Raw genomic sequence first — 27,219 nt, 5'->3', positions numbered from 1 at the left:
TGCCCATGTCTCTTTGACCTCTTTGCTATACATCAGTCCTTTTCATGTCATATGAAAGCACCCAAAAGTGCTTTTTTATATTAGAACCATCCCCTAAGTCTCTGCTTATAATGTTGGTCAGTGTGAATTTCCAGTACAATTATCATCAGTAGATTCCTATTGGGGATTGCTCCCTCCATTCTGCTCTGAAAAAAAAAAAAAAAAAAAAGCCAGCCACTGTTTACTGTTAATGTGGCTCCATGACCCAGGACCAGCCAGTGTGAGGGCTCTGCTCTGAGCACTCTGTAACTTGCTTTTATCATTCAGCACCCAGGATGGTGTTGCAGTTAGGAACAAACTCTAAAGCCAGGGTCTCTGGATCTGAGTCCTGACTTTGTCACTAACTAGCTACGTGGCCCTAAGAGATATGTTGAGCCTCTTTCTACTTCAGATTTCTTATCTGTACAATGGAGGTAGTTAGATTCACTCCTAGGGTTCTTTGAGGATTAATTTACCTAATTCATTCACTTGGAACCGAGCTTGGCATACAGTGAGTATTTTATGTTACCTACTTTTATTCTGCCCAGTTGACATCTGCTATCCAACTACTCTAAGAGCTAATGTTTGAATGCAATACCCAAGTGGTGACCCTGATTTCTTTAACTGGAAAAGGGGATGTTTCTCAAATAACTAGATAAGTGGTTGCATTATCAATAAGGCACGACCAAGTGAGAGAAAAGTAAAACCCTGCTTGTTTCTTCTGGGAACTGTGAGATCTAGATGCTCATATTTAGAAGAAAACTATTGAGGTTTGGATTAAACCTAGACTTTCTCTGTGTCACTGACACTCAAGCTAATAACTAGCTAAAAGAAGAAGTTAGTAACTGGCTGAGTGTAATGGCTAAGTTTATAAGTCAACTTGGCTAGGCCACAGTACTCAGATGGTTGGTCAAATGTGTCTGGATGTTTCTGTGAAAGTATTTTTTGGATGAGACTAACATTTTAATCAGTAGACTTTGAGTAAAGCAGATTACCCTGCATAATGTGGTGGGCTTCATCCAAACAGTTAAAAGTCTTAATAAAAAGACGGATCTCCCCTGAGGAAGAGGTAATTCTGTCAACAGATTACCTTCGGACTTGAACTGCACCATCGACTATTCCCTGGGCATCCAGCCTGCTGCCCTATCCTGCAGATTTTGACCTTGCAAGACTCCACCATCACGGAAGCCTATTCCTCAAAATAAATATCTCTCTAGACATAGACATGATAGAGATAGAAATAGGGATATATATATCCTATTGATTCTGTTTCTCTGGATAAACCTAATACACTGAGCTTCTGCAAGTAGATTCCTGAACGCCGACAACCTAAACTCTGTCCAGAGGGAAAGTCACTCATATCTTCTACAGTTTCCCTTGGGTGGATATCAGATGACACATGATTTATAACTGTCTTTGTAAAAGGACAGGGACTGCACAGCTGCCCAAATAATGAGAACTTACCCAACACTGAAAATAGTTTGCTTAATTTAAATTAAAAGCACTGATTTTAAAAAAACAGTGCAAAGATATACTTCAATTCTGCCTCTTTTCAAAAATCATGAGTTCTTAATGTACTGCAAATCTAAAACTTTTGACAGAACTTGCTGCATCCTAATTTTTATCTTGTGAAAACACAAATTTTCTCATAATTCCAAAATGTCAAAGAAGCAGCTTCTCAAATTTTAAGTGCATGGTGCAACACATTTTTTTTAGATTGCCCCCTATATCAATAAAGAATGCATTTGGCTGCAAGTACCCATCCAATATGCTGCAGATGAATTACAGGTGTGCTATAAGTGTATCTCTCCCATTAGCTCTTGGATCATCTGGGAAGAGTCTGGAGTGGTCAAAGTTCCTGGGCCAAACATCTCCAGACATGAACAGCTTTTTCCGGAGCTCCACAAAGGGCTGATCCAGTAGAGTTGAAGATTGGTGGTATGCCTATGGTCCCCATGGGCAGTAAAAACTAAGAGTCACATCCAGCCATTCACTGTTCTACCATGAATGTTACATATAACCAAGTATGATATATTACCTGAACATCTACTTCAGTAGCCAGCACACTTTGCCAGTCACGGACATGGAGCCCAAGGAGCTACTGAAGGAGTTCATATAGCAGGCACCTGTGGAGCATAGCATGTAGCCCAAGGTACAGCTGCAAATGTCTGGCTGGTAAGCTGAGAGGGAGGCTGGCAAGCACATGTTCAGGCAGTGCCCCCCAGTCTCCACCTTTGCTGGATACTTCTCTTTGATGTTGCTTGTATGCCTTTGTAGTAGAGTATAAGTGAGTTGCAGGGTGACCGATCTAACTACCTATGCATTTCTACTAATTAGAGCTTCATTATTTTAAATACTTGATATGAAAAAGTCTGATTAGAGTCAACATCTGTTTACATTATTACAAGATATTTTAATACTACATCTGTTGCTGAAAGAAAATTAAAAGCTTTTAGATTCTAGGGTTACCCTGGTGGTGCAGTGGTTAAGAATCCTCCTGCCAACGCAGGGGACACGGGTTCGAGCCATGGTCTAGGAAGATCCCACATGCCGCGGAGCAACTAAGCCCATGCACCACAACTACAGCCTGCGATCTAAAGCCCGCAAACCACAACTGCTGAGCCTGCGTGCCACAACTACTGAAGCCCGTGCACCTAGAGCCCCTGCTCCACAACAAGAGAAGCCACCACAATGAGAAGCCCACGCACCGCAACCGAGTAGCCCCCGCTTGCCGCAGATAGAGAAAGCCCGCACGCAGCAACAAAGACCTGATGCAGCCAAAAATAAGTAAATAAAATAAATAAACTTATACAAAAAAAACCTTTTAGATTCTTAGATAATAATTTCAACTGGCATAAATGGTAAAAATACATTTTAAAAATATTCTCTGCTATTTATGCAAATAATTTCTCATTAGTGATTATTACCAAGAATTTGAAGAGATCATAATTTAAGTCTAAAATTTTTCAAATTATTTTATCTATCTTTACTCAAATTAAATATTTAATTTTTATGCAAATTAAATGTTGATTTTTTTTTCTCCCAGATGCCTCTGTATTTTATTATTATCATCATAAATTCCCTGAAGATTATCCCAGTGTGCATTGCAAACATTATTTTTTCTATGTGTATCATGACTAGATACAGAATGAGAAACACTGGTTAAAACAGACTATTTTTCAACATATATCAAGAAATCCCCAGATTGTTGCTGCACCACCTACTCCTTTAAGCTTCCTAAGGGCAAATTATATGCCTACTTCATCATTAGATGTTTAGTTCCTTGTCTGGTGACCAGCCCAATATATATGTGGTAAAGGAATGAATACATGACAAGTATGGAAAAGGACCATCACTTTCTTTCAAAACAAATCTTTAGCTATTTCATTACCGACAGGAGAAACTTACAGAATTACTTGGGGAAATTATTTCTTTCCTCAAGGAAGCACTTTAAACTTATAATAAGAACCTATATTACTTAGCAAAGAAGAAGGAATTCTTAAACAGCATTTTCAAAGAGCAGTGGTGAAGGACAATGTCACTCTGACCCTCCAGAGTCCCTCTGACTCTTCCCACTATCTAACTCCCCCTAAATTCTCTCTTTCCTGGTCTGACTTCTAAAAGTGACTTTATGGAACATTTTAACTTTTTTTCTTTAAAATTAAAAAAAAATTAAGTTTATTTTTTTAATATATGAGTCCTTAAAATATATTTACTATAAGTCAGTGGCTGCCTACAAAGGAGTTTTCTTACTCTTGTTACAATGTTTCTCTCAAAGATTTCCATCCTTCTTCAATGACATTGCCCACTTTCAACTTTGCTGAATTTTCACTTCAAGTCAAAATTTGTTCATTTTGTTCAATATTTATAAATTATCAATAGGTGAAATAAAAGACCAAAAAAGCAGAAAATATGTACAAAGTTCTCAGTGCAAGAATAATAGCAAAGCATCTAGTTAAAAGGTAACACTAGATAAATTTACCAAGCTTCCTGGAATGCCTAACATCTTCACCACAATCAGAGTCAGAAATGGAAACACCCTTAGATATTTTCCCTTCTAAGAGTAGCATCTACCCAAAAGTAATAGTTATATTTCAAGAAAATTTGATTTTGGCCTCAGATAATCGTTTCTGCAGGAATAAAAGAAAAAACAGCAAGCAAACAGATAAATGAACAGCAGATATTTTGGCTGTGAAGCCAAAGTAATTTACTATTTCACCCACCCACAGGCACCATATTTGAACAGCTGGAATATGTTTAATTTGTTACATGATTCATTATCACTTTTTCTAAAATCTATGGCCCTCTCTACCTCATAGCAGAAGAAACCAAAATGATACACCACCTTAGGAAAAAACCTAGGTGGGTTTAGCAAAGCCAGGTTTATCAAGCTCAATCAATTACACATTCCTTTGTTACCTGTGTGGTTAATCTGTTTTAATTGAGCTCCGCTGTCATATATTTAGTAAACAAATGAGCATAGGTGCAAATATCATGATTGTTTACAGCACAAATATTATGTAGCTTGCAATTTTAGAAGACCCATTAGCAAGACTTAAAGCTAAAAGTATTTAATGTTCACACATATTCTTTTCTTTACACTTTTGTTTGTCATTTTTTTGTTTTCCGAACATCCCAAACCCAGCTGTTTAGCTCACGTGACATGGCAACTGAATGGACATACCATAGAAGCTCTTTTTCTTTTTTTTTTGGCCGCGCTGCACGGCTTGTGGGATCTTAGTTCCCTGACCAGGGATGGGATCAAACCCATGACCCCTGCAGTGGAAGCATGGAGTCTTAACCACTGGACTGACAAGGAAGTCTCTAAAAGCTCTTATGAAACAGAGTTTCTTTCTGGTTCCCATTTATTTCCCCAATAAACAAAAGGAAATTTCACACTTGCCTGGAAAAGACCACTTTGATTACTTCACTGAGAGGAATTCTTTATTTTATCGACAAGCAGTAGATTACAATTCTCTCTTCATGAACAAGTCTATTCCGAATTTCTCCCACATAAAAGTTACATCACAAGAAAAAACAAACCAAAATTACCTTAACTTGTTTTTGCGGCATTACCAATGTTAAATTTTTTTAAAATAATAATTCTATATAGCCAGATGCCTGTTGTTACCTCTAACTCTATAATTATGAGTTTGATGCCTTAAGAAAAAAAAAGGGATTATATCTAAAACTCCCCCCCAAATCTTAGATCCCTCAGAAAAGGAAGAAAATAACATACAGTCACCCTTTGTCTATCATTCTCAAATAGCTTGGAAATATGGCCAATATCAAGAAAGGTCAGTGTTACAAGCATTCTAAACCCAATAAATTAAATATCGAAGGTAAATAAAGCCTAAGACTAAAAAGTATAGATAAACATATTACTCTTTCGAATTTCTCATTCTAGAGTAATATGCAATTACCTGGTGACTCCAGCCCAATAAATTGTTTGTTAGTCTTCAAAATTCCCCCAAATTCCTCTTCATTTTGCTAAATGTCATTGACTGTATATTTGTATAACACATAACACGATACAGCAGAACCAGAGGCTTTTAGAGCCAGAGGTTTTTAGAACTGACTGTTGAACGTATGTCACTGGAAAAGCAAGATCTCTGACACGTAATATGCTCGAGGTTTTAAGGGACTTCCTCAAGGTCACACAACTAGTTAGTGACCAAAGCAGGACTAGACTCAGCCTCTTGAGTCCTGGCTCAGTGGCAAGTGTTTCTCATTTCCTGATGCTTGTTTAGCATGGGAGGGTTGGGGAAGAGAGGTGTCAATTGTCACCACTTTATTACCAAGGACAAATGTTGCATCACTTAATCAGAATGCAGTCCTTCATTGAGCAAAATCTCAAAGTGACATCTAGTGGAATACCCAGTCTCTATGTAGACATTTAATTAAACTGTAGTCCCTTTATACCAGCACAAATATTGTGAGGGAAAACAACTCAACTCCTTTGACATTTTTGCAAATAGGTTTAGTGGAGTCCATTCTGTTTACTTTTACTGACATTTGTTTTTCAGTCAATTATCCCACATGGTTATTTTTTTCCTTTCATAATTTATTGCTAGCAAGCTAGCCATAAGAATAAATACAAATAATTCCTTTCTTTGGTACAAGCATCAGAGCTTAGGTTAATAATAGCTGGAGAAAATGAGTACTCATTTTACCCCTCCCGTTTCCTTGTCCTACTAGTTCTAGCTCACTTATAAATCAGGCTGGTGGCCACAGCAGAATCCAACTAGAAAGACTTTAACCTCAAGTGCATTGGGGGTTTCTCCTCACATAGCCCTAAAACTCTGGAAAATAACACACTTTACTGGATTAGTCATCTGTCAGATAACTAGCTAAATATGACAATCATTTTTTATCTCATAGCCATCTGTCTCCAATTTTTGCTCACCTTTACTTTGAAACTTTTTGGGGAAGTCTTGAAAGGGTCAGAAAGCCTTCATCACAAAAAGTTCCATTCCCTTTGTTGTTCCATGGGATCTCATTGAGTAGACACAGAAAAACTCATTTTTAAGAGGTTGAAAAATACGTAGTGTACAGCAGAGCTGCTCAAACTCCAACATGCACATAAATCACCTGGAGATCATGTTAAATGCATATTCAAATTCAGAAGATCCGGACTGAGGCCTGAGAGTCCATGTTCCTTACAAGTTCTCAGACTAGACTCTAGTGCACACTTTAAATGGAAAGGGTATAGAGGAAAGGGCATTTACTTTGGAGCTCAGGAGCCCTGGATTGAAATCCAACTTCAGTGGGGTCTGGCAGTGAGAACCTGAGAAAGCCCACCCCACTGCCAGACCCCTCCTTTCTCCCTGTACAGCACTCACAGCCTCACCACCACCATCTGCCTTGGACCCCCTGGGACTGATCTCATCATGCCCTTTCTCCCATTCTATGTCAGGCCACCCCTAGACTCCCAGGCTGCCTCCCAGATCCCACAGTTGAATCCCTGTTAGCCTCTGTGAATCTATCCTAGTCCTCCTTGTTCCTTATTGCTGCTTTCAGACAAATTTCCAATCCTCCCTTTTCCCCAAAACCACCCATTTTGAATCTCTGTCATCAGATTATATCACCCATGATTTCTCATTGTTCTTGTCACCAAAATGCCAAGGATCCCCTTCATTTCCTCTACCCAATCTAGCCACTCACTCCCACGGTCATTACGCTAGACCTTGTTACTGTTAACAACTGCATCTTCTCCTTAGTGTTAATTACACACATCCCACTCTCTGCCATCAACTCCTAACATTTCATCTCATTCTCTCTGTATTCTGCATGGCACAATTCTTCCATATCACTGATACTGCTAAGTCATTGATCCTATCATCTTTTCATTGCTCCTTACTCCTTCAATGTCCTCATTTCTCTCCTTACCCAACTTAAATTCCATTGTCAATGATTATTGACTCCCTTACTTCTCCACCTTATCTCTTACCTCTTGTTGCTCTTGCTTTGCAAAACTAGAGTCCCATTTAAATCCAAATTTCTGCTTACTCCAAGCCTTCCTCCATGCAGCTAAACATGGTGGAGGAAATTACAAACCCGGATGGCTGGTCTTTCTTTAAATACTTGACCATAAACCTCAAGTGTTCCCACCATTTATACTCTATGTCTGTAGTCCATACACTCTTTAAATTATGTGGGTTGCCATTTTAGTCTCTCCCCTCAAGTACTCAACACCTCTTCTCCCACTGTTATCCTAAGCTGATAACCTTGCTTTCTATTCTACTGAAAAAAAAAAAAAAATAGAAGCAATAAGAAAACAATTTCCACATATTCCCTTCAACACATCTACCCACATGCCTGCATCAGCAAACATCTTTGCCTTCCTGCCTGCTACCATTGTTGAATCGTCCAACGCTCCTATCAAAAATCAGTCCTTATATGCATGCACTAGATCTCATCCCCCTCACTAATCCAGCCCAGACAGGCCTTCCAATAGCTGTAGTTCCTGCTAACATCTGAATGTAACATCCTGAGAGACCCTCATCCAGATCCACCCAGCTAAGCAGCTTCCAAATTCCTGACACGTAGAAACTGTGTTTTAAAATGTTTATTGTTTAAAAAAAAAAAGTTTATTGTTTTAAGCCACTAGGTTCGGGGGTGATTTTTTTTATGCAGCAATAAACATAATACAAGAAATAAATGAAATGACAGATCACGAGATCAACTTTGTACCCACTGGTTAATTAGGAAGGAATTATATACCAGTCAATTGAGGGACGAATTTTCAAGTATCAGGAGGGGAAGGACAGCAGGTGCTTCTTCTTCTGGCTAAATGGGGCTTAGAGCTTGATAAGGAGTGGAGCCTTCATACAGAACTGTAGAGTATGAGTAAAACATCTTTGACTCTTCTGAACCCCAGTGGGAAAGAAAGAGAAAACTCTATAACCAAAGAGAAATTCTGACAATTATGGATGCTCACTCTCCAGGCAGGGTTCACATCTGCTGTCAGTATAGCAGGATATGAGGGGAGGTCCTAATAGCTGTGGGACCTTAGGAAAGCCAAGTCATTTCTTCCCTCTCCTGAAGATGGACAGCGTTTCTTTCAGCTGGTCCCAGAAGATGTGTGTGCCAGAAGATGGCAGACACGTGTCATGTGACCTCCTTCTTGTGGGGCCGGCCAACTTATACAAATTCCTCCTGGAGTGACCATGAAAACCAGAATAAGGCAGTTTTATCACATTGGGAGTGACCAAGTGTTTAGGGGTCAGGCTGCCCACTCATCAGTGATGGCCAGACATTCAGGACCTGAGGCTCCCAAGCTAAAAATAACCCACTGGCCCTTTAAATCACAAATTAAAAGGCCAATGATATTTTCACATTTGAAAATAATATTGGGGTCTAAATTCCAATTCCTGTTTGATGAAGAATTCCTCAGCTAGTTTTATATCTAAGGCCCATAGGCTTTAACTCTATAGTCTGATAACCAGAGAAGAAGTCTCATAATAAAGTAGGGTTTTTGTTTTGTTTTGTTTTGTTTTTTTGCTTGGAGGGCTCTAGGTCCAGGAGCAACTGTCCCCAGAATACCCACCAAGACACTTGAGAGACTCTGTCCATCAGTCGATTGATAAATAGATAGATAGGTACACACATACATATATATTTAAGTATATATAAGTAGAAATTTTATTTTTTTAATTTAGCAAGAAAAGGTATTTTTTAAAACATAAGTAGAAAAGTATCAACCAATCCGAAAGTTTCCATTTCTTTTAAACTTATTTTCACCTACCAGTAGTTTCCAAACAAAAAGATATGTGTCCTACTAGGCTTTACAAAGAATCAAACAATGAATTTGGGCAAATCTTATATCTATGGTTTAGATGTTCCAATAGAAAAGTCTAAATAGTTTTTAAACATTTTAATTTTGTTTATAGAAAAGTTGCATCTGAATATTCAACAGTCTAAGTGAAAGACCTTTACTACCATAATGCAGTTAATGTTTTCATATAATTTTAATACTCCTAATAGTCATTATATTTGTGGCTATGATTAATACAGAAGCTATCAAGCAATTTCTACTAATTCATATAAAACATGCCTCTTTGAACTTCACCTTTCTTCTAGCTACACTCACTCCCTTAATGATCTCATCTAGTTACTTGGCTTTAAACATCATCTATCCACTAATGATTCCCAAATTTATATCTAGAACCCAGACAGCTCCTCTGAACTCCAGACTCATATATCCAGCTGCCTATTTGACATCTCCGTTTAAAGGCCTAACACACATTTCACACTTATCTTGTCCTAAACCAAACTTCATATCTTTCTCCCAAACCTTCTCCTCCCACAGTCTTCCCCTTCTCAGTAAATAGGAGTCTTATGCTCCTAGTTGCTCAGGTCAGAAATCTGGGAGTTGTCCTTGACTCCTCTTTCTTTCACTCCTGACATCATATCCATCAACCAATCCTGTCAATTCTACCTTCCATATCGCCCAGAATCTGACTTCACACTGTCTCCACTGCAACTGCGTTGATCCAAGGCACCATCATCTCCACCTGTATTACTCAGTAGTCTCCTAACTGGTCTCCTGCTTCTGCCCTTGATCCCTATAGCCTATTAGGTACACAACATTCAGGTGATTAAGTAAAGCATGTCCTCCCTGTGTGTAAAACCCTAAAATTGTACCCCCTTTCAGCAAACTAAAAGACAATTCTACAAGGTCCTACATAATCTCCACATCACACTCTCCACATCTTCCACCCTGTTACCTAACTCATATCCTGCTATTCTCCCCATTGTTCACTCTACTTGAGTCACTCTAGCATCTCTACTGATCCTCAAACATAGGGCCTTGGCACTAGCCCATCCATTGCTTGGGATGCTTTTCCCCCAGTTAGCCACATGGCTCATTCCCTTATTTCCTTCAGGTCTTTGCTCCAGTGTAACCTTCCCAAGGACTCCCGTATTGAAAGCATAATCCCTCCCCTCTCTCACAATACCTATTCTCCTTTGCTTCATTTTTCTCCATTGCCCTTTTCAACAGCGTAAACATTTGTTTGTTTTCCTCCACTAGAATGTAAACTTCCTCAAGGCAAAAGCTTCTATCCATTTTGTTTATTACTATACAGTCAGCTCTGAGAATATTCTTAGCAAGTTGTAGGCACTCAATAAATACTCACTGAATGCATGAATATTAAAGGACTGGAAAACCATTTACAATCAATATTTCAGCAATTGGTCACTATCCTAGCTAGTAGAAGGAAAACTCAATATAGTATTGCTCTTTCCCCCTTGAAACATACTCTTTATCATATTTGAATACCTAAGGTCATTTTCACTTGGCTTTATTAATCTTTGCAGCAAACATAAGCTCCAGTGTTATGATCCTTTTTCTGGAAACACTGGTTTCTGAATATCTAAATATTTTTCCACATCTGAGAACCCCATTAGAGTTGATGATCATATTACTATTTAAAACTAAATGGGAAAAGCATATGTGGGCTTAAACCCCCTCATATCTCTACCAAATGGAACCAGGGAAATATTTGGCAAGAACTGAATAATTATAGAATAGGGGTCTGCAAACTATGGCTTAAAGACCAAAGCTAGCTAAGATTTCCAGATGAAACACAGAATTCCCAAATAAATTTGAATTTCAGATAAACAACAAATAATTTTTTAGTATAAATATGTCCCAAATACTAAATGCTGAGTCTGGAAACCTTAAATCTGGCCTGCTACATGTTTTTGTACAGCCCACAAGCAAAGAATGGCTTTTCCATCTTTAAATGGTTGGAAAGAAACTGAAAGAAGAATAATATTTTGTGACAAGGGAAAATTATATGAAATTCAAATTTCAGTGTCTATAAATAATTATTGGAACACAGAAATGCTCATTTGTTTACTTACCATCTATGGCCACTTTCACGCTACAACAGCACAATTGAATAGCTTCAACACAGACCAAGCCCAAAGCCTAAATATCTACTGTCTGGCCCTTTGTAGAAAAAGTTTACCAACCCCGGCTGTAGAATATTTCCTTTTTATTCTTCCTCTCACTGAAGACAAAGCAAAGTAACTGTTTTCCCTTTAGAACCCTCTTCCCTCAGGAACACTCTCAGTGTTTTACCATTATGTTGGAAAAAGGAGTAGAAGTCTCTGAGAAGAGGCAAAATGATAAAGATTACTGTGGGCTATGGATCCCTGCAGAACTGAGTGTGAATCCTTTCTCCACCTTCACAGTCTGAGTGAGTTAAATGGGGGCCATATGAATACAACCATACAAAGTGGCTGAGAGGGTTAGGAGATAAGGAGAAATGATTGATTTTAAAGGACAAAAAAAGGGTCAAACTTCTAGACTACAATAGAGGATATGATTGTCAGAAGGAAAAGAGATGGAGAAGAAAAGTGAAAAGATAAAAATTAGGACTAGGAGAACAGACTTCTCAATCACTCACTAAGTGATGAGCTTTAGTGAAAAATATAGACTTCACATGGATTCAAGCAAGATATCATAACCAAAAAAAGAAAGAAAGAAAGATATCATGACCAAAATTAGGGAAGGATGGATATATGTGCTCAGACAAAGTAAGGCAACAGTAACACCTTTTCCAAGGTAAATAAATCTTGGGTTGTGTCTATTCAATACACATGCGATTATCTCAGTAAAAATTATATAATTCACACTGCCAGAAGCTAGTATTATTGTATTCAAAAGGTATGAGTATGTGTTGCTGCTACCATGAGGGGAAATGAGAAAAGACAGAGCCACGTTTACACCACTGTGGAATCCCCCATATTCTCAAAGGAGTCAGTGGATGAAGCAGCAACCATAGCCCCTTTAGCCTCATTCTTTCCAACAAATATTTTCTACTCAGGCCCCTGGGTTACAGTTATCAGACCCCTGTTTTTAAGGCCTGAAAAAACAAGAAGTGTATAAATTGAGGGGACAATTTATAAGATCTATCAAATGACTGTCTCTGTAACCCATGACCCTAGGCAGTGGTTCTCAACATGTGAGTCTCACATGTAAAACATATTCCCAAACATAACTTCTGGCATTAGATATACTGCACTTCACTCCTCCTAAAAGGCATATCAGCATGGGAGAGAGTGAGAGTGATGTTACCACAGAGATAACCTTGAAGTTGTTCTAAATATATTTTTAAATGTAAATTATTTGCAAGCTTCAGTACTTCAACTGTGTTTAGTAACAAATACTTATGACATGTCTCACTCCTGACCTGTGTCACAACACTATAATTGAGTAGTACTGTTTCATGCTACTTCTGAAGAACAAAATTTTCCCGAAGTATAGAAGTCATATTAATATTAACCATGGCAGAAATACTATTAAAAATACATGTAATCATCCCCAAGGTTACTTTAGGGACTGTGGTTTTGAAATTGATTTCTGTTCACAATATATGTTGATGTACTTCACAGGCTTATACTCAGAGCTGGCCAAGACATTCATTAGTTCAATCATTAGTTCTTCATATTCTCAACATACGAAGTTCACATGAGAACCACTGACCTAATGTAACAGATCACAAATACAGACATCTATGGATGTAGAGAACAAACTTACAGTTACCAAGGGGGAAGAGTGGGTGGGAGGAGTTGGGAGATTGGGATTGACATATATACACTACTGTGTATAAAATAGATAATTAATGAGAACCTACTGTATAGCACAGGGAACTCTACTCAATGATCTGTGGTGACCTAAATGGGAAGGAAATCTAAAAAAGAGGAGATATATAACTGATTCACTTTGCTGTACAGCAGGAACTAACACAACATTGTAAAGCAACTAGACTCCAGTAAAAATAAATAAATAAATAAGTAAACTAATACAGACATCTGACACATTTCAGTCAACCAATATGTAATGAGATCCTTTGACAGCTGCAGTTCTAGGGGTAAAGATGAATAGCCAGGGCTCTGGCCCCCTAGGAGCTCACAGCCTAGTAAGACAACATACAAATAAAATAATTTCAATGTAGTGCGATTAAGAAAAATGGTGGACATGAACACAATATGTTATGAGCTCATGGGAAAGTAAGCGAGTCCACAAGGGAATGATTAGCGAAAGCTTTGCAAGAGAGAGAGTACACTGAGCAGCTACCCAGTGTCAGTAACTGTACTAGCTGCCGCTAGCCACAGAAAACTGTTAAAAACAGCATAGCGCCTGACAGTAACTTACAGTCTGGTGCACGGGGCAGATCCATTAATCTGAATCTCAAAGGCAAATGGGAAGTCAATGAACTGTGTTGGTGCCCTGGACCTATCTCCCTCCTAACCAGGCCTCTCACCTTCACCAATCTGTATGTACTCTCTTGTTCTTCTGTGCTAGATACTTCAAGGAATAACCCCTTACTACAAAATTCTCTCCTATTTGGGAACAGTCACAAACATAGGTATTAGATATGAGAGGACATATCTTTATATGACCCTGACCCCCTAGAAATAGCTGATTGTTACATAAGTAGATATCTGACCCAAACTGTACCATTCAATGCTCTTTTAGTATTTGAAATTCTAAACTGAGATGCACAGGGACTTGGAAGTGACCCACACTGATAGCAACACCCTATGAAGAATGACCACAAACTCCTGTCCCACAGGAAACCCATACCCACCCTGCCTTCTACTCTTTCCACATGTTGCTTATTGCACTCCCTTCAATTCTGTAAGAACTCTCCCAATCCCCTTCCATCTGCTAAGGCTGGCCAGAGTCAGTTCTCTGCTTATAATCCAAGGAACTTTCATACATGTCACCAATCCACATAGTCTCCCAAGTCTTACACCAGTCTAACTGTATTTTTCTCTGATCAACAATTTACTGAGAAATTAATCGTTCATAAATCTTAGTATGTTATCTACCCCCCCCCTCCCAGAGAGGTAATAGTTTGCGGGGACTTGTGGAGATACAAGTTGAAATGCAGAGATTCACGATGGTGACATCCCCACGCCATCCTTCTTTCTGCTACTGAGTCAGTTCTTCTTGTTAACATCTCCTTACTTCTGAGTAAGCCTTAGAGAAATGAAACATCTTTCACGACTCTAACTGCACCATCTCTAGCACTTACCTAAGAGGTTTGAAGGAGAATTTTAGAACTTAAGTTTTTAACCTAAAACCCAAAGCAAAATCATTAATGAAAAAGCAAGTTTGGGATTTCCCTGGCAGTCCAGTGGTTAAGACTCCAGGCTTTCATTGCAAGGGGCATGGGTTCAATCCCTGGTGGGGGAACTAAGATCCCACATGCCTTGGAGCATGGCCAAAAAAAAAAAAGGAAAAAACAAGTTTGTCCCTAAATAATTCTACGTACTCTTAGAATTGACCCTCATATCCTTTCTAGATTCATTTCTTTCATCAGGCACACTAGTAGTAGCAGTAGCAGGAGTAGTAGCGGTGGTGGTGGTGGTATTTGTCTTCTTTCTATTCCTAACAAACCCACAAGAAGGAGGGACTTGACCTTCATTCGGGGAGTTAATTGACAAGGATGGATCCGTCCAGAACTACCCTCTTTCAGGTGCTAGGAGAAAAAGTCCCTTGCTAAAGTTACATTAAAAAAATTTTTTTAAACATAGGCAACAGATTAGAAAAGCCTTCTTTTGGGGGCAAAGAAGAGAGTTTTCAGTAATTGAATATTAGCTATCTCGATTATCAGAAAAGCATTTCCTATAATTTCTCTCCTCTGTTCTCAGTATTTGCTACTACTGGGGAGACATTTCTATCAAACTCAGAATAAAACAGAGTGGCATATCAAATTAAATAATACCCCAAAGAGTTATTTATCTTTTCCAAAGATTGAACATTCAACCCAAAGTACATCTTCAAACCCTGCCTCTAAACAGGCTCCCTTCTTTTCTCCAGCTACTGCACACCTCAGTAAGAAATGTGTGTGTATGAAGGAGGGGGGCGTGGGGGGGGAGTATGAGTTTATGTGTGTGTTTGTTTTATTCCAAGTGCGTGGAGTAAGACATTTAATGAACACCTGAAAACTGGAGCTGGCAAATGACAGCAGATGCTCCATAAATATATGTTCGATGAATGAACAAGATCTATACCCTTTCTAATAACATTTTAAAGTAATATATTGTCCTTCTTCCTGATAAGCTCATACCTTTTAAGAGAGAGACCAGCATCAGCAACAACTATTCCTGAAATTTCATACCATCTTAGTCATTTCAATAAATTAATAGCTTGAATTGGTACCATGGGTTTCCATGAAGATGTCAAGGCATTTGATGTGTTTTAGCTCCTGGGCAGAATGAATTAAGTTTTTAAAAAATGTGCCTCACTGAGAAATTAGTCTACTAATACCATATTTTGATTGTAAGTAATTAAGGATTGTAGGTGATCTTGGGAAAATATTACTTTTAGCTAAATTGAAAATAGGATTATAAAGGAACAGAGATGATATATTTCATTTTAAATGAGGCGAGTGACTTATTCTTGGGTTAAAGACCCAAGTTACTTTCTGTTCCAGTATCTCTCACATGTAATAAAATGGTGCAGTCTACTTTAGCTCCTGTGCATGGCAATCTCTATGAGTAAGGCTACTTAATTTCTCTGTGAAGTATAATTAATCATCTCCATCCTACTGTTTCAGGGAAGTTCATCTACAAAAGGCAGTGGAACTACTGTTCATGGCAACTAATAAAGGCTTTCTTTCATCGAAAGATATTCCAAAACAATTAGCAATTGATGAAAGGCCTGCAAGTGCCCAGAAATTGCAGATGCTCAATCAATTTCAAATGATATGGCCTTTAGCTATCCAACCAGCAAGAGAAGTAATAATAAAATAATTAGTTTTAAAAGCTACGGAACACTGGTAAGAAAAATTGTAAGAAGGAAATCAGTTACCCGTGTATAAAATTCAATGTAAATGTTAGAAACATAAATTAAAATAAGGATATAATTGCAAAACAAGTAGAGAAAGAATAAATTAAGAGAACATAATAGTGATTTATGTTTTCTATGTTCAGCTTTTGTCCCTAAACCCAAAGTGAACAGTTTTTATTCAGAATATTTTATACTTATATTTATCAGAAGTAATTGATCTGGTTAGAAAATTGACCTTTATTTAAACTGCCCATTTTGCATGCATTAAAATCAGATTTTTAATTTCATGAAATCATAATTTCTCAAGTACTGAAAATGCTTCCCTCTTATTCAAACTAATTCTCACCCCTATTAATAAGGCTTTTTTGCATTTGGTTTGTAAACATGCATTTGTAATATACCAGAAACTTTCACTGAATCGTTTTTAAACTAAGTTGCTACCTGGAAGGCATTGATAGCATTGTGATAGATCTATCAACAAACAGAAGATTATTTATACGATTCTCTCCAACCCTTCTTGTAGTATCTTGGGTCAGGACCTCTTGTTCAATTCTCACACCAGCTCTGCTAGTCAGTTCTAAAGGGTTCCCTTTCAGTTCTAACCCATGAGCAATCCCTAAATTCCATCAAAAAATCAACACGAGGGCTTCCCTGGTGGCGCAGTGGTTGAGAGTCCGCCTGCCGATGCAGGAGACACGGGTTCGTGCCCCGGTCCGGGAAGGTCCCGCATGCCACAGAGCGGCTGGGCCCGTGGGCCATGGCCGCTGGGCCCTGTGCCTCTGGAGCCTGTGCTCCGCAATGGGAGAGGCCACGGCAGTGAGAGGCCCGCGTACCGCAAAAAAAAAAAAAAAAAAAAAAAAATCAACATGATATGTACCAGAAAATTAATCAAGACATCAGATTTTGTTTAATGATGAAGTATTTTCTATCTTAGAGAATAGTTTGTCTAATATGCTACTTATCAAAAATATATCTTGTTTCTCTTATGTATTCTTATATCTCTGAAATTATATCTTATTCATCTTATTCTGTCCATTCATCTTTGGAGGCCTGAGTTTAAAGCTGTTTCTCCCTTATATGGACAAGCATGTCGTCTATAATGAAGACTCTGCAGGGTGTCCTCACAGACATTTTTGTCTGCCTCATACCTCATCTTGGATGTCCATTCTGTAATAGATCCTCCCGACATTCCTCTGTTGACAGAGCATCAGCCCACTGATGGAATTAGATTATCACTCCATGGACAAGCATCTCTGACTGAAACTCTGGAAACCAAATCACAGAACACTAAGAATAAACAGACTAGTTTCTCATATTGTATGTGACATGCAAAATACAGTATATATTTCTACTCTTATTAAAATGGAAAATTTTCCTTCACCTGGTCAAGGCCAATTAGTTACAGTTAAGCCACAGTCTTCTGTGACATGTAACAGGTCTTTCAATAAAAGGACAGAATCATAAGCTACTTCTCAGCTGTGACATGCTGTCTAGGCTCTGGTATGCCTCAAGTTGGAAAATATGCCTTTCCCTTCACAAAGAGAAATACCACATGCCACAAAGTCTGTGAACCCAGTATGCTTGCTTATCATGGTGTTCTGAAACTGAAAATTACCTATTTTAAAGTCATATGTTATTAAAATATATCTTTATTTAATTTTATAAAGGCTTCCCTTAATAGCAATTTATTCAGTGCTGGAATAATCCAAAACAACTGCTATTCCTTCAACTAGTCTATGGTATTTTATTTTTAAATCTCAGGTAACATGTCCTTGAGGTGAATTGCTACAGCTATCTAGCTATCTTCAGACTTTAGACTGAATGCTCAGAGCAGGTATTCTCAAACTTGTCTTCACACTGGAATCACCTAGGAGTTTCAAAAAATACCAATGCCTGTGTTCTACCACCAGAGGTTGCAAATTAATTCGTCCCAGTGTGGTCTGAGCCTGGGAATTTTTAACTATCCTTAGATGATTTAATGTGCAACCAAGTTTGGGAATCACTGGTTTATAAGAATATTGATTAACATACCACCATGTGGGCATTAGATAAATAATTACTGCATCCCATTATTATCTGACAAGATCAGAGAATGACATTCAGATAATTAACCTTACTAGTAATTGCTACAACATATTAAAATGCTGAGAACTTTGCCAACATATTTAAGCCTCACAGCATTCCTGCAAGGTAGGTATTATTATTCTTACTTCATAGATAGGGAAAGTGAAGATCAGAAAGTCTAGATCGTTTACCCAAAGCCGCCAATTAATAAATGGTGGAGCTGGTACTTGAACCCAAGTCTGTTTGACAATAAAAGACCTGTTCTTTCCACTATGCCAAACAGTTTCACAGGAAGCTGTATCACCTCCAAGGAAGTGAAAATTAGTTCTTGAAGGTCAAAAAATTCTTAGATATTACAATGATCTGTGGTCCTCCAAAGTTCAACTCTGCTGACACAGTCTTATTCTTTAATTTCTCTCACTGGATAAAATTTAAATTTAATTTCATTTTTCTACTTAGGAGTACAATAATGAGAAAAAAAAGTTCCAGAAACACTCTACTATATCACGTTCTGTCTCCATCCATTTTGGTTAATAATGAGTTAACATGTGTACTACTCACATACCACTTGCATTTTATCTACTATACCAAATACCTGTAGAGAAAGTGGCTCTCTCAACAATTTTACAATTCCCAAGTTGTACTCAGAGTTGAAAAGAAACATAGTACAAATAAAGCTATATATGTCATAGGTCCCCAGAATGCTAATGATGGGAGAGGAAATAGTAAGTCCAAAGAGTATTATCTAAGAGTCTTTATAAATATCTATTATATAGCTACTCCAGCGTCATAGGAGTAGGTTGTTGGTTTGCAAACTTGGGAGTTTCCAGGTGAAATCTAAGATTAGCCCTTGCACATGAAGGGCAAGGAAAGACCAAGAAAAAGGTAGACCACTTAAGATTGGGAGGTGGCAGGTTTAATAAGCAAGGGAACTCACTTACAAGGCTTATCTTGTGCATTGGTAAGACAAGTACATCTCCACACCTGTCCACCAGAATCTTAAAAGTTTATATAGAGGCCTTAACTGAGTTTAGTCATGTATACCATCCGGATGATCTCAACAACACTGTCTAAATGCTGTGTCCCGGAGACAACTTCTAGTGCAGGAAACTCAAGTGGAACGCACATTCCAAGGACAGGGGAATGGGTGAGGAGCCGTCAGTTGCCTGGGTCCAAATCCAGGGTTAACAGGTGGTTACATCCTCTCAATGACCTCCTCCAACATCTTACTAGAGTAAGCTTTCTCTGATCTGACTTGGTTAAATGGCAAAATATTTCAAAGTTTTAAACATCTGGAGGCAAGAATGAAGTCATTCAAGTGTCTATCTCCTATAGTGCTGGGCCTCAGATAAACTAGTCAATCAAGAAATGTGTATAAAATTTAAAAGAAAGAATTTCCATTGCCCATACAGAGGTTATCAATCACATAATCATAAACACACAATAATATTGCATGGGGGGCCTCATTGCATGGGGGCCTCTAGCCCTTTCTGCTTTCTCTAACCCTTCATGCACCTAGAGCTCTGACCCAGCCTGAGTATCTTTGGTTATTCTTCTCATCTCAGAGAAAATTAGGTCCACAAGGAAAAAAAAAAAAAAAAAGACCTAGTTGAATTTGCATTAGACTCAGAAGGGTAAAGTCACATTCAGATTCCTGTCCTAGACAGAGTCTGCCCCATTAAAGGAGCTATATGAGGCAGTAGTGAAACTGAGCAGGACCCTGTGGGGCTCCTAGCCATGGAAGCCTTATTGTGACCCCCATTTCTTGTTTGTAGGGAATAGACTTCAGCCTCTTTGACCTTCCCTGAGTTCCAAAGGGCAGATTCTGAACAGCTGCTAATCAGGGAAGGGAGGGGATGCAGAGACAAGGGAGGAGCAGTCAAGAAACAATAGTGCAGCCTTGGGGCAGGGTCTTGGTTCTGCCTCAAGGGATACACACAACAGTTATCTTCTGAGCTCTTTACAGAACTAAAACCCCCAGCAAATGGAAGATGTTAGCATTCTTCATTTCAGAGATCACAGTTTGATAATCAGAGAAGCTCATCAAGAGACCACCTGAGGCCAGATTAAAGGAGTGCAGGCCCTGCACACACCCTAATCCTTATCAGCAACTCTGCCCTTGAACCACTGCTATAAAACTCCTCACCAAATCCTCCCAGGTTGGGACATACAGTTTTCGAGAGGCATGAACCTGCTTCCCCCTTTGCATGGCAAAGCAATAAAGCTATTCTTTTCTACTTCACCCAAAACTCTGTCTCCAAGATTTTATTTGGCACCAGTACACAGAGGCTGAGTTTTTGGCATCAGTACTACTACTAATAATATTAAAAATAATAATAACAACAACAACAAATGATAGTAGATAACATGTATTGAACATCTGCCATATGTCAGTCACCATATTAGGTGTTTCATATTCATTCTTTCACTTAAAACTTTCAAAAATCTTATAAGATTTTTTTCTTATATATAAAGAAAGAATGCTAGAGGATTTAAGCCTGTAAAATGTTAGATCACAGAATTTGCTTTGAGTTTTCTTGTGTGGTAAGCTAGTACTTGAACTTGCAAGCTTAATCCTCTCACATTAATCCCCCTTTTCTTATGTCTATGGATGTAATGAAGAATCTTTGCTTCCTTTGTGAGGGATAGAAACCTAACTCAAACTAGGCAAAGCAGAAAGGACGTTTTATGAGCTCATATAACCAAACCACTGTAGGGATCAGGCACCAGAGCTCCATCTCTTGCCTCTGCTTTTCTTTGGATGTTAGTCTCTTTCTCATATATGGTACACAGGTACTCTCCAGTCGACTGGAAAAGTAGCCATTGACAGTTCCAAGTTTACCTCCTTCCAGGTTCATGACTCCAGAGAGAAAAGCCTTCTCCCTCCAATTTCAGGGTAAAGAAACACAGGGTAGGACCTGACTGGCCCAGTTTGGGCCATGTAGCCCATGTGGCCACCCTGGGACCAACTGTTGTAGCTTAAATGTCCAGACTTGAATTACGTGAGCACCTCTATGGCCAAAAAGTCAGGGCCCTATGTCTTGCAACCCCACCAGAATCACCTGAGTAGAAAGAGAAAGACGTTCTTTTAAGAAGGGGTGGGGAGGCATGGTTACCAGAATCAGGAATGCAGGACAGATACAAATAATCTAAAGATCATGTTAAAATGCAGATTCTGATTCAGGAGGTCTGAGGCAAGGCCACAGGTCCTGCATATCTAATAAGTTCCTACAAGATGCTACAGACCACACTTTAAGTAGCAAGGCACTAACCTTCTTTCCAGGCATTGCCCACAATTATCTAACATGGTAGACGCTCTAAAGCTTAGGGCTCACCCCCAAGGACAAATGCAATCTCACATGCTTGTCTGAGTACGGTGCCTTCTCGGGAGCAGCTGTGTGTCCCCGTCACAACACTGAAATAGCAGAGGTGTTGCCCGTCAGGATCGAGACATATTGGCAGAACTCCATGATAAAAACACTTTACAATTTCATAGCACCTTTCATTCCAAAGTGTTTCAAAGCTATATACATTCAGCACCACAGAAAGATGATAGAGGCAGCAGACTCCATGGGGTGAAGGAGGTGTCGAGGGATGGAGTGGGGGTGGAGGAATATGTAAGCTAAGGTCAGTGGGACATGTCTCTGTTAAAGGGAACACAACACCAAAAATCAAAAAATAAATAAAATAGAAAGGAAACTAAAATCTTTAAGGTTCATGTTCAAAGAATGATAGCACATAAGTTAATGTCATAAGAAGATGGTCATAGGACCATCTTCTCCCAATAAGCTGCCTATGGGTATGGGCACTCTGAAAAAGTACAAAGAAAAAGAAAAGGAAATCAGAAATGAGCTAAACAAACAAGATTAAAAAGCATTAGGAAATCTATAACGTCTGAATCCATTAACTCCGGTTTGAATAGACTATGTTGGTCTTAATTAAACGATTAAGTCTTAAAATCTTAGAGGGCAGTTTTCCATCACAAATTCTCTGGTGTGACAAGTAGCCTTGTGTTTGCAGAGCACTGAGTAAAAGAAATGACTTTTCTAAGTACTGCAAAATGTGAATATCTAACATAACCTTAATATACCTGATGACAATATAGGTGGTTCATATATGTTCTGCAGGAAACAAAAGTCACTTTATGACAGTGCTTGAAAATGGAAACTTTTAATGACTCCTAGAGTGTTTGCCTTGAAAGAAATCCATTTTCTAGTGTTGCTCTGTCCCATTTATTACCAGGGACTGCTAGGGGGCTTCCGGTGACTTAGAAAGAGTTCTATTTTCACTTCTTCTGGCTCCTGTGACTATGTCCAGCAGAAAACTGAAGACCCAAAAGCTCCCACAAGACAGTTTCAAAGAGGCTGTGCTTGGCAGTATGTGGCCACCAGCCAGGGAAGCACATACCAAATTAAAAGGGCGAGGAGAGAAATCCTTTTACCATTTCATATTTCCTGGGGTTTCCAATGAACTCATTGCATTACTCTTCTTTGTGAAATGTTTTAGTAATTGTGCTTATTTATGAACGTTCACAAAACCCTCAAGATAACAAGGAAAAAGAAAGCAGGGATTCTTAGACCAGAAATTCATCTTTCCGGCTCTTTTTTTACTCACTATCCTCCCATCCTTTCTCCTCCCACCTTCACTTGAGACAGGTGGTGAAGCCTTCCCCAGCCAGCAGATAACAGTGGTTACTCCATCAGGACAATTGTTATCTGGAATCATAGCCTTATTGTATTGTCAAAGAGAAAATCATGCTACTTATAAATCCAACAAGGTGTTTTCCATTAGGAAATACATTAAAATGACCCAGTACTCTTGTGCCCTCACACTGTAATTTTGAGCCCCTGGCAAAGTTCTTCCGCAAAGCCTATTTTTATAAATGATGGGAAGTAACTGATGTATCTGGTTATCACTCAGGATTCTGTCAGTTCCACAACTAGAAATGGTGCTGCCACGCTCACTCCAAAGGAAGGTGGTGGTGAAGTGTAGGCTTCAGATAAGGATTTACACTGAGAGGCCAGCTCCAGATTATAGATAGGAGGCAGGCAAAGAGAAAGGTACAGTCATAGAATTAGAGTTATTGCAGATCTGCATATCTTGCAGATAAATGAATATATTCCATTTTGGTTTGCTGTACATTTGACAGTAGCACAGAAACAAAACTGAATATATACGTTTTGAATTATAATAATCTAACATGCTAGCTTGGAATGAACAATATAAAAAGAAAGAAAAGTTGCCAGTTAAATGGCACATTTTAAGCAATGGAGTCTTTGGAATTATATCCTTGTTTGACTTATCATCTGACTTACTGATAGCCCATTTGCTTCTCAAAAGCTTTAAGTTGGCTCAACATTTCACTAATGTCAACCCCATAAATACGAATTGAGAGCTTACTGCATCCAAGCACAGTTCTAGGAACTGGGGATTCTTAGTAATTAAGACAAGTATGCCTGTGCCTCTCAGAACTTACCATCTAACACTGTAGTCTAGTTTAGCATGAAGAAAATAATTGTCTAAGTATGGACTACTGAAACTAGAACAGTACTGTTAAAACCTGTATGGCCCTTGCATCATTCACCACCTTGTGAACACATTATTTATTGAGTGGAAGTGTTTAAAAACAAAAGTTACCATAATCCTCTTTAAATTCTAACGTTTTCTTTTGCTCTCTGAGTTCACACTCATTAAACGTACTTTAATATGGATAGTAAAATATTTTCAGAGCTCAGATAAACAGTTTAGGGTAACTGAATTATAACTCCAAAAACATCCACTGATTGTCTTTGAAGTGCAAAGCATGTCACGTAGTCCTCCAAGGAACACAAAACCAATTAAGACCTAGCACCCACTCAGGTTGTCTGTAACTCCATTCAGGGGGTATTTACATGAAGAACAGAAATAGAAAGTAGAATGAGGTGAACACTGTAATAGAGGTTTAAACTTAAGTTCTAGATACATGTGGCATGAAAAGGTTAATTTGTTAAGACAGCTGGAGAACTCTACAGAAGTTGAAGTGGCACGGATGCCATGAAGGATGAATGGATCTCATCAGGCAGATTGGGTGAAGGCAGAAGAGTGCAATGGTTAAGAACTGGCAATACAAAGTGATGGTCAGAGTTCTGGTGCTCTCTCTTACTAGCTCTATGACTTGGTCCAGTTTCTCATTGGTGAATGGGGATAATATAAGAGTACATCATAGGGATGCTATGAGTATTAAATAAGATGACTCATGTAAAGTGCTTTATCCAGTTCCTGTTACATAGTACTAATAAATATTAGCTTCTATTATTATAGACTAAGAGTGGAGGAAGAGAAGCAGGGAAGTATAGATTATGCTCTAAGTAATAGCTGAAGAGGTGCGTAAAAGGCCTATTGAAAAAGCAAGGTTAATCATCCTCAATGGTGAAAAACTGAAAGCATTTCCACTAAGATCAGGAACAAGACAAGGGTGCCCACTCTCACCACTCTTATTCAACATAGTTTTGGAAGTTTTAGCCACAGCAATCAGAGAAGAGAAGGAAATAAAAGGAATCCAAATCGGAAAAGAAGAAGTAAAGCTGTCACTGTTTGCAGATGACATGATCCTATACATAGAGAATCCTAAAGATGCTACCAGAAAACTACTAGAGCTAATCAATGAATTTGGTAAAGTAGCAGGATACAAAATTAATGCACAGAAATCTCTGGCATTCCTATATACTAATGATGAAAAATCTGAAAGTGAAATCAAGAAAACACTCCCATTTACCATTGCAACAAAAAGAATAAAATATCTAGGAATAAACCTACCTAAGGAGACAAAAGACCTGTATGCAGAAAACTATAAGACACTGATGAAAGAAATTAAAGATGATACAAATAGATGGAGACATATACCATGTTCTTGGATTGGAAGAATCAACATTGTGAAAATGACTCTACTACCCAAAGCAATCTATAGATTCAATGCAATCCCTATCAAACTACCATTGGCATTTTTCACAGAACTAGAACAAAAAATTTCGCAATTTGTATGGAAACACAAAAGACCCCGAATAGCCAAAGCAATCTTGAGAACAAAAAAAGGAACTGGAGGAATCAGGCTCCCTGACTTCAGACTATACTACAAAGCTACAGTTATCAAGACAGTATGGTACTGGCACAAAAACAGAAAGATAGATCAATGGAACAGGATAGAAAGCCCAGAGATAAACCCATGCACATATGGACACCTTATCTTTGATAAAGGTGGCAGGAATGTACAGTGGAAAAAGGACAGCCTCTTCAATAAATGGTGCTGGGAAAACTGGACAGGTACATGTAAAAGAATGAAATTAGAACACTCCCTAACACCATACACAAAAATAAGCTCAAAATGGATTAAAGACCTAAATATAAGGCCAGAAACTATCAAACTATTAGAGGAAAACATAGGCAGAACACTCTATGACATAAATCACAGCAAGATTCTTTCTGACCCACCCCCTAGAGTAATGGAAATAAAAACAAAAATAAACAAATGGGACCTAATGAAACTTCAAAGCTTTTGCACAGCAAAGGAAACCATAAACAAGACCAAAAGACAACCCTCAGAATGGGAGAAAATATTTGCAAATGAAGCAACTGACAAAGGATTAATCTCCAAAATTTACAAGCAGCTCATGCAGCTCAACAACAAAAAAACAAACAACCCAATCCAAAAATGGGCAGAAGACCTAAATAGACATTTCTCCAAAGAAGATATACAGAGTGCCAACAAACACATGAAAGAATGCTCAACATCATTAATCATTAGAGAAATGCAAATCAAAACTACAATGAGATATCATCTCACACCAGTCAGAATGGCCATCATCAATAAATCTAGAAACAATAAATGCTGGAGAGGGTGTGGAGAAAAGGGAACCCTCTTGCACTGCTGGTGGGAATGTGAATTGGTTCAGCCACTATGGAGAACAGTATGGAGGTTCCTTAAAAAACTACAAATAGAACTACCATATGACCCAGCAATCCCACTACTGGGCATATACCCTGAGAAAACCGAAATTCAAAAAGAGTCATGTACCAAAATGTTCATCGCAGCTCTATTTACAATAGCCCGGAGATGGAAACAACCTAAGTGCCCATCATCGGATGAATGGATAAAGAAGATGTGGCACATATATACAATGGAATATTACTCAGCCATAAAAAGAAACGAAATTGAGCTATTTGTAATGAGGTGGATAGACCTAGAGTCTGTCATACACAGTGAAGTAAGTCAGAAAGAAAAAGACAAATACAGTATGCTAACACATATATATGGAATTTAAGAAAAAAAAATGTCATGAAGAACCTAGGGGTAAGGCAGGAATAAAGACGCAGACCTCCTAGAGAACGGACTTGAGGTTATGGGGAGGGGGAAGGGTGAGCTGTGACGGGGCGAGAGAGAGTCATGGACATATACACACTAACAAACGTAGTAAGGTAGATAGCTAGGGGGAAGCAGCCGCATGGCACAGGGATATTGGCTCGGTGCTCTGTGGCAGCCTGGAGGGGTGGGATAGGGGAGGTGGGAGGGAGGGAGACGCAAGAGGGAAGAGATATGGGAACGTATGTATATGTATAACTGATTCACTTTGTTGTAAAGCAGAAACTAACACACCATTGTAAAGTAATTATACCCCAATAAAGATGTTAAAAAAAAATAAAAAAAATAAAAAAATAAAAATAAATAAAAAAGAAAAAAAAAAAAAAGAAAAAGCAAGGTTAAGAGATAAATTGTTGAGAGCCTCCAAATGCAAGAAAAATAATATGGCCTCTATTATTAACAAACCACTCAAAAGCTTGGAGTAAGG

General features: G+C 38.5%; 1 protein-coding gene across 1 annotated transcript in view; it reads right to left on the bottom strand.

The window, feature by feature from the left end:
- The window catches only part of LOC109548747 (uncharacterized), a 680,792-nt gene that overhangs the window by 397,568 nt on the left and 256,005 nt on the right, over positions 1–27,219 (bottom strand). The window contains exon 11 of the mRNA XM_073804971.1: positions 17,482–17,598. The gene's annotated coding sequence lies outside the window, so the exon portion shown is untranslated. The remainder of the gene's footprint in view (positions 1–17,481; positions 17,599–27,219) is intronic.

The sequence above is a fragment of the Tursiops truncatus genome, chromosome 5, assembly GCF_011762595.2.
Source record: "Tursiops truncatus isolate mTurTru1 chromosome 5, mTurTru1.mat.Y, whole genome shotgun sequence".
Taxonomy (NCBI): domain Eukaryota; kingdom Metazoa; phylum Chordata; class Mammalia; order Artiodactyla; family Delphinidae; genus Tursiops; species Tursiops truncatus.
This window is presented reverse-complemented; position numbering and strand designations above follow the sequence as displayed.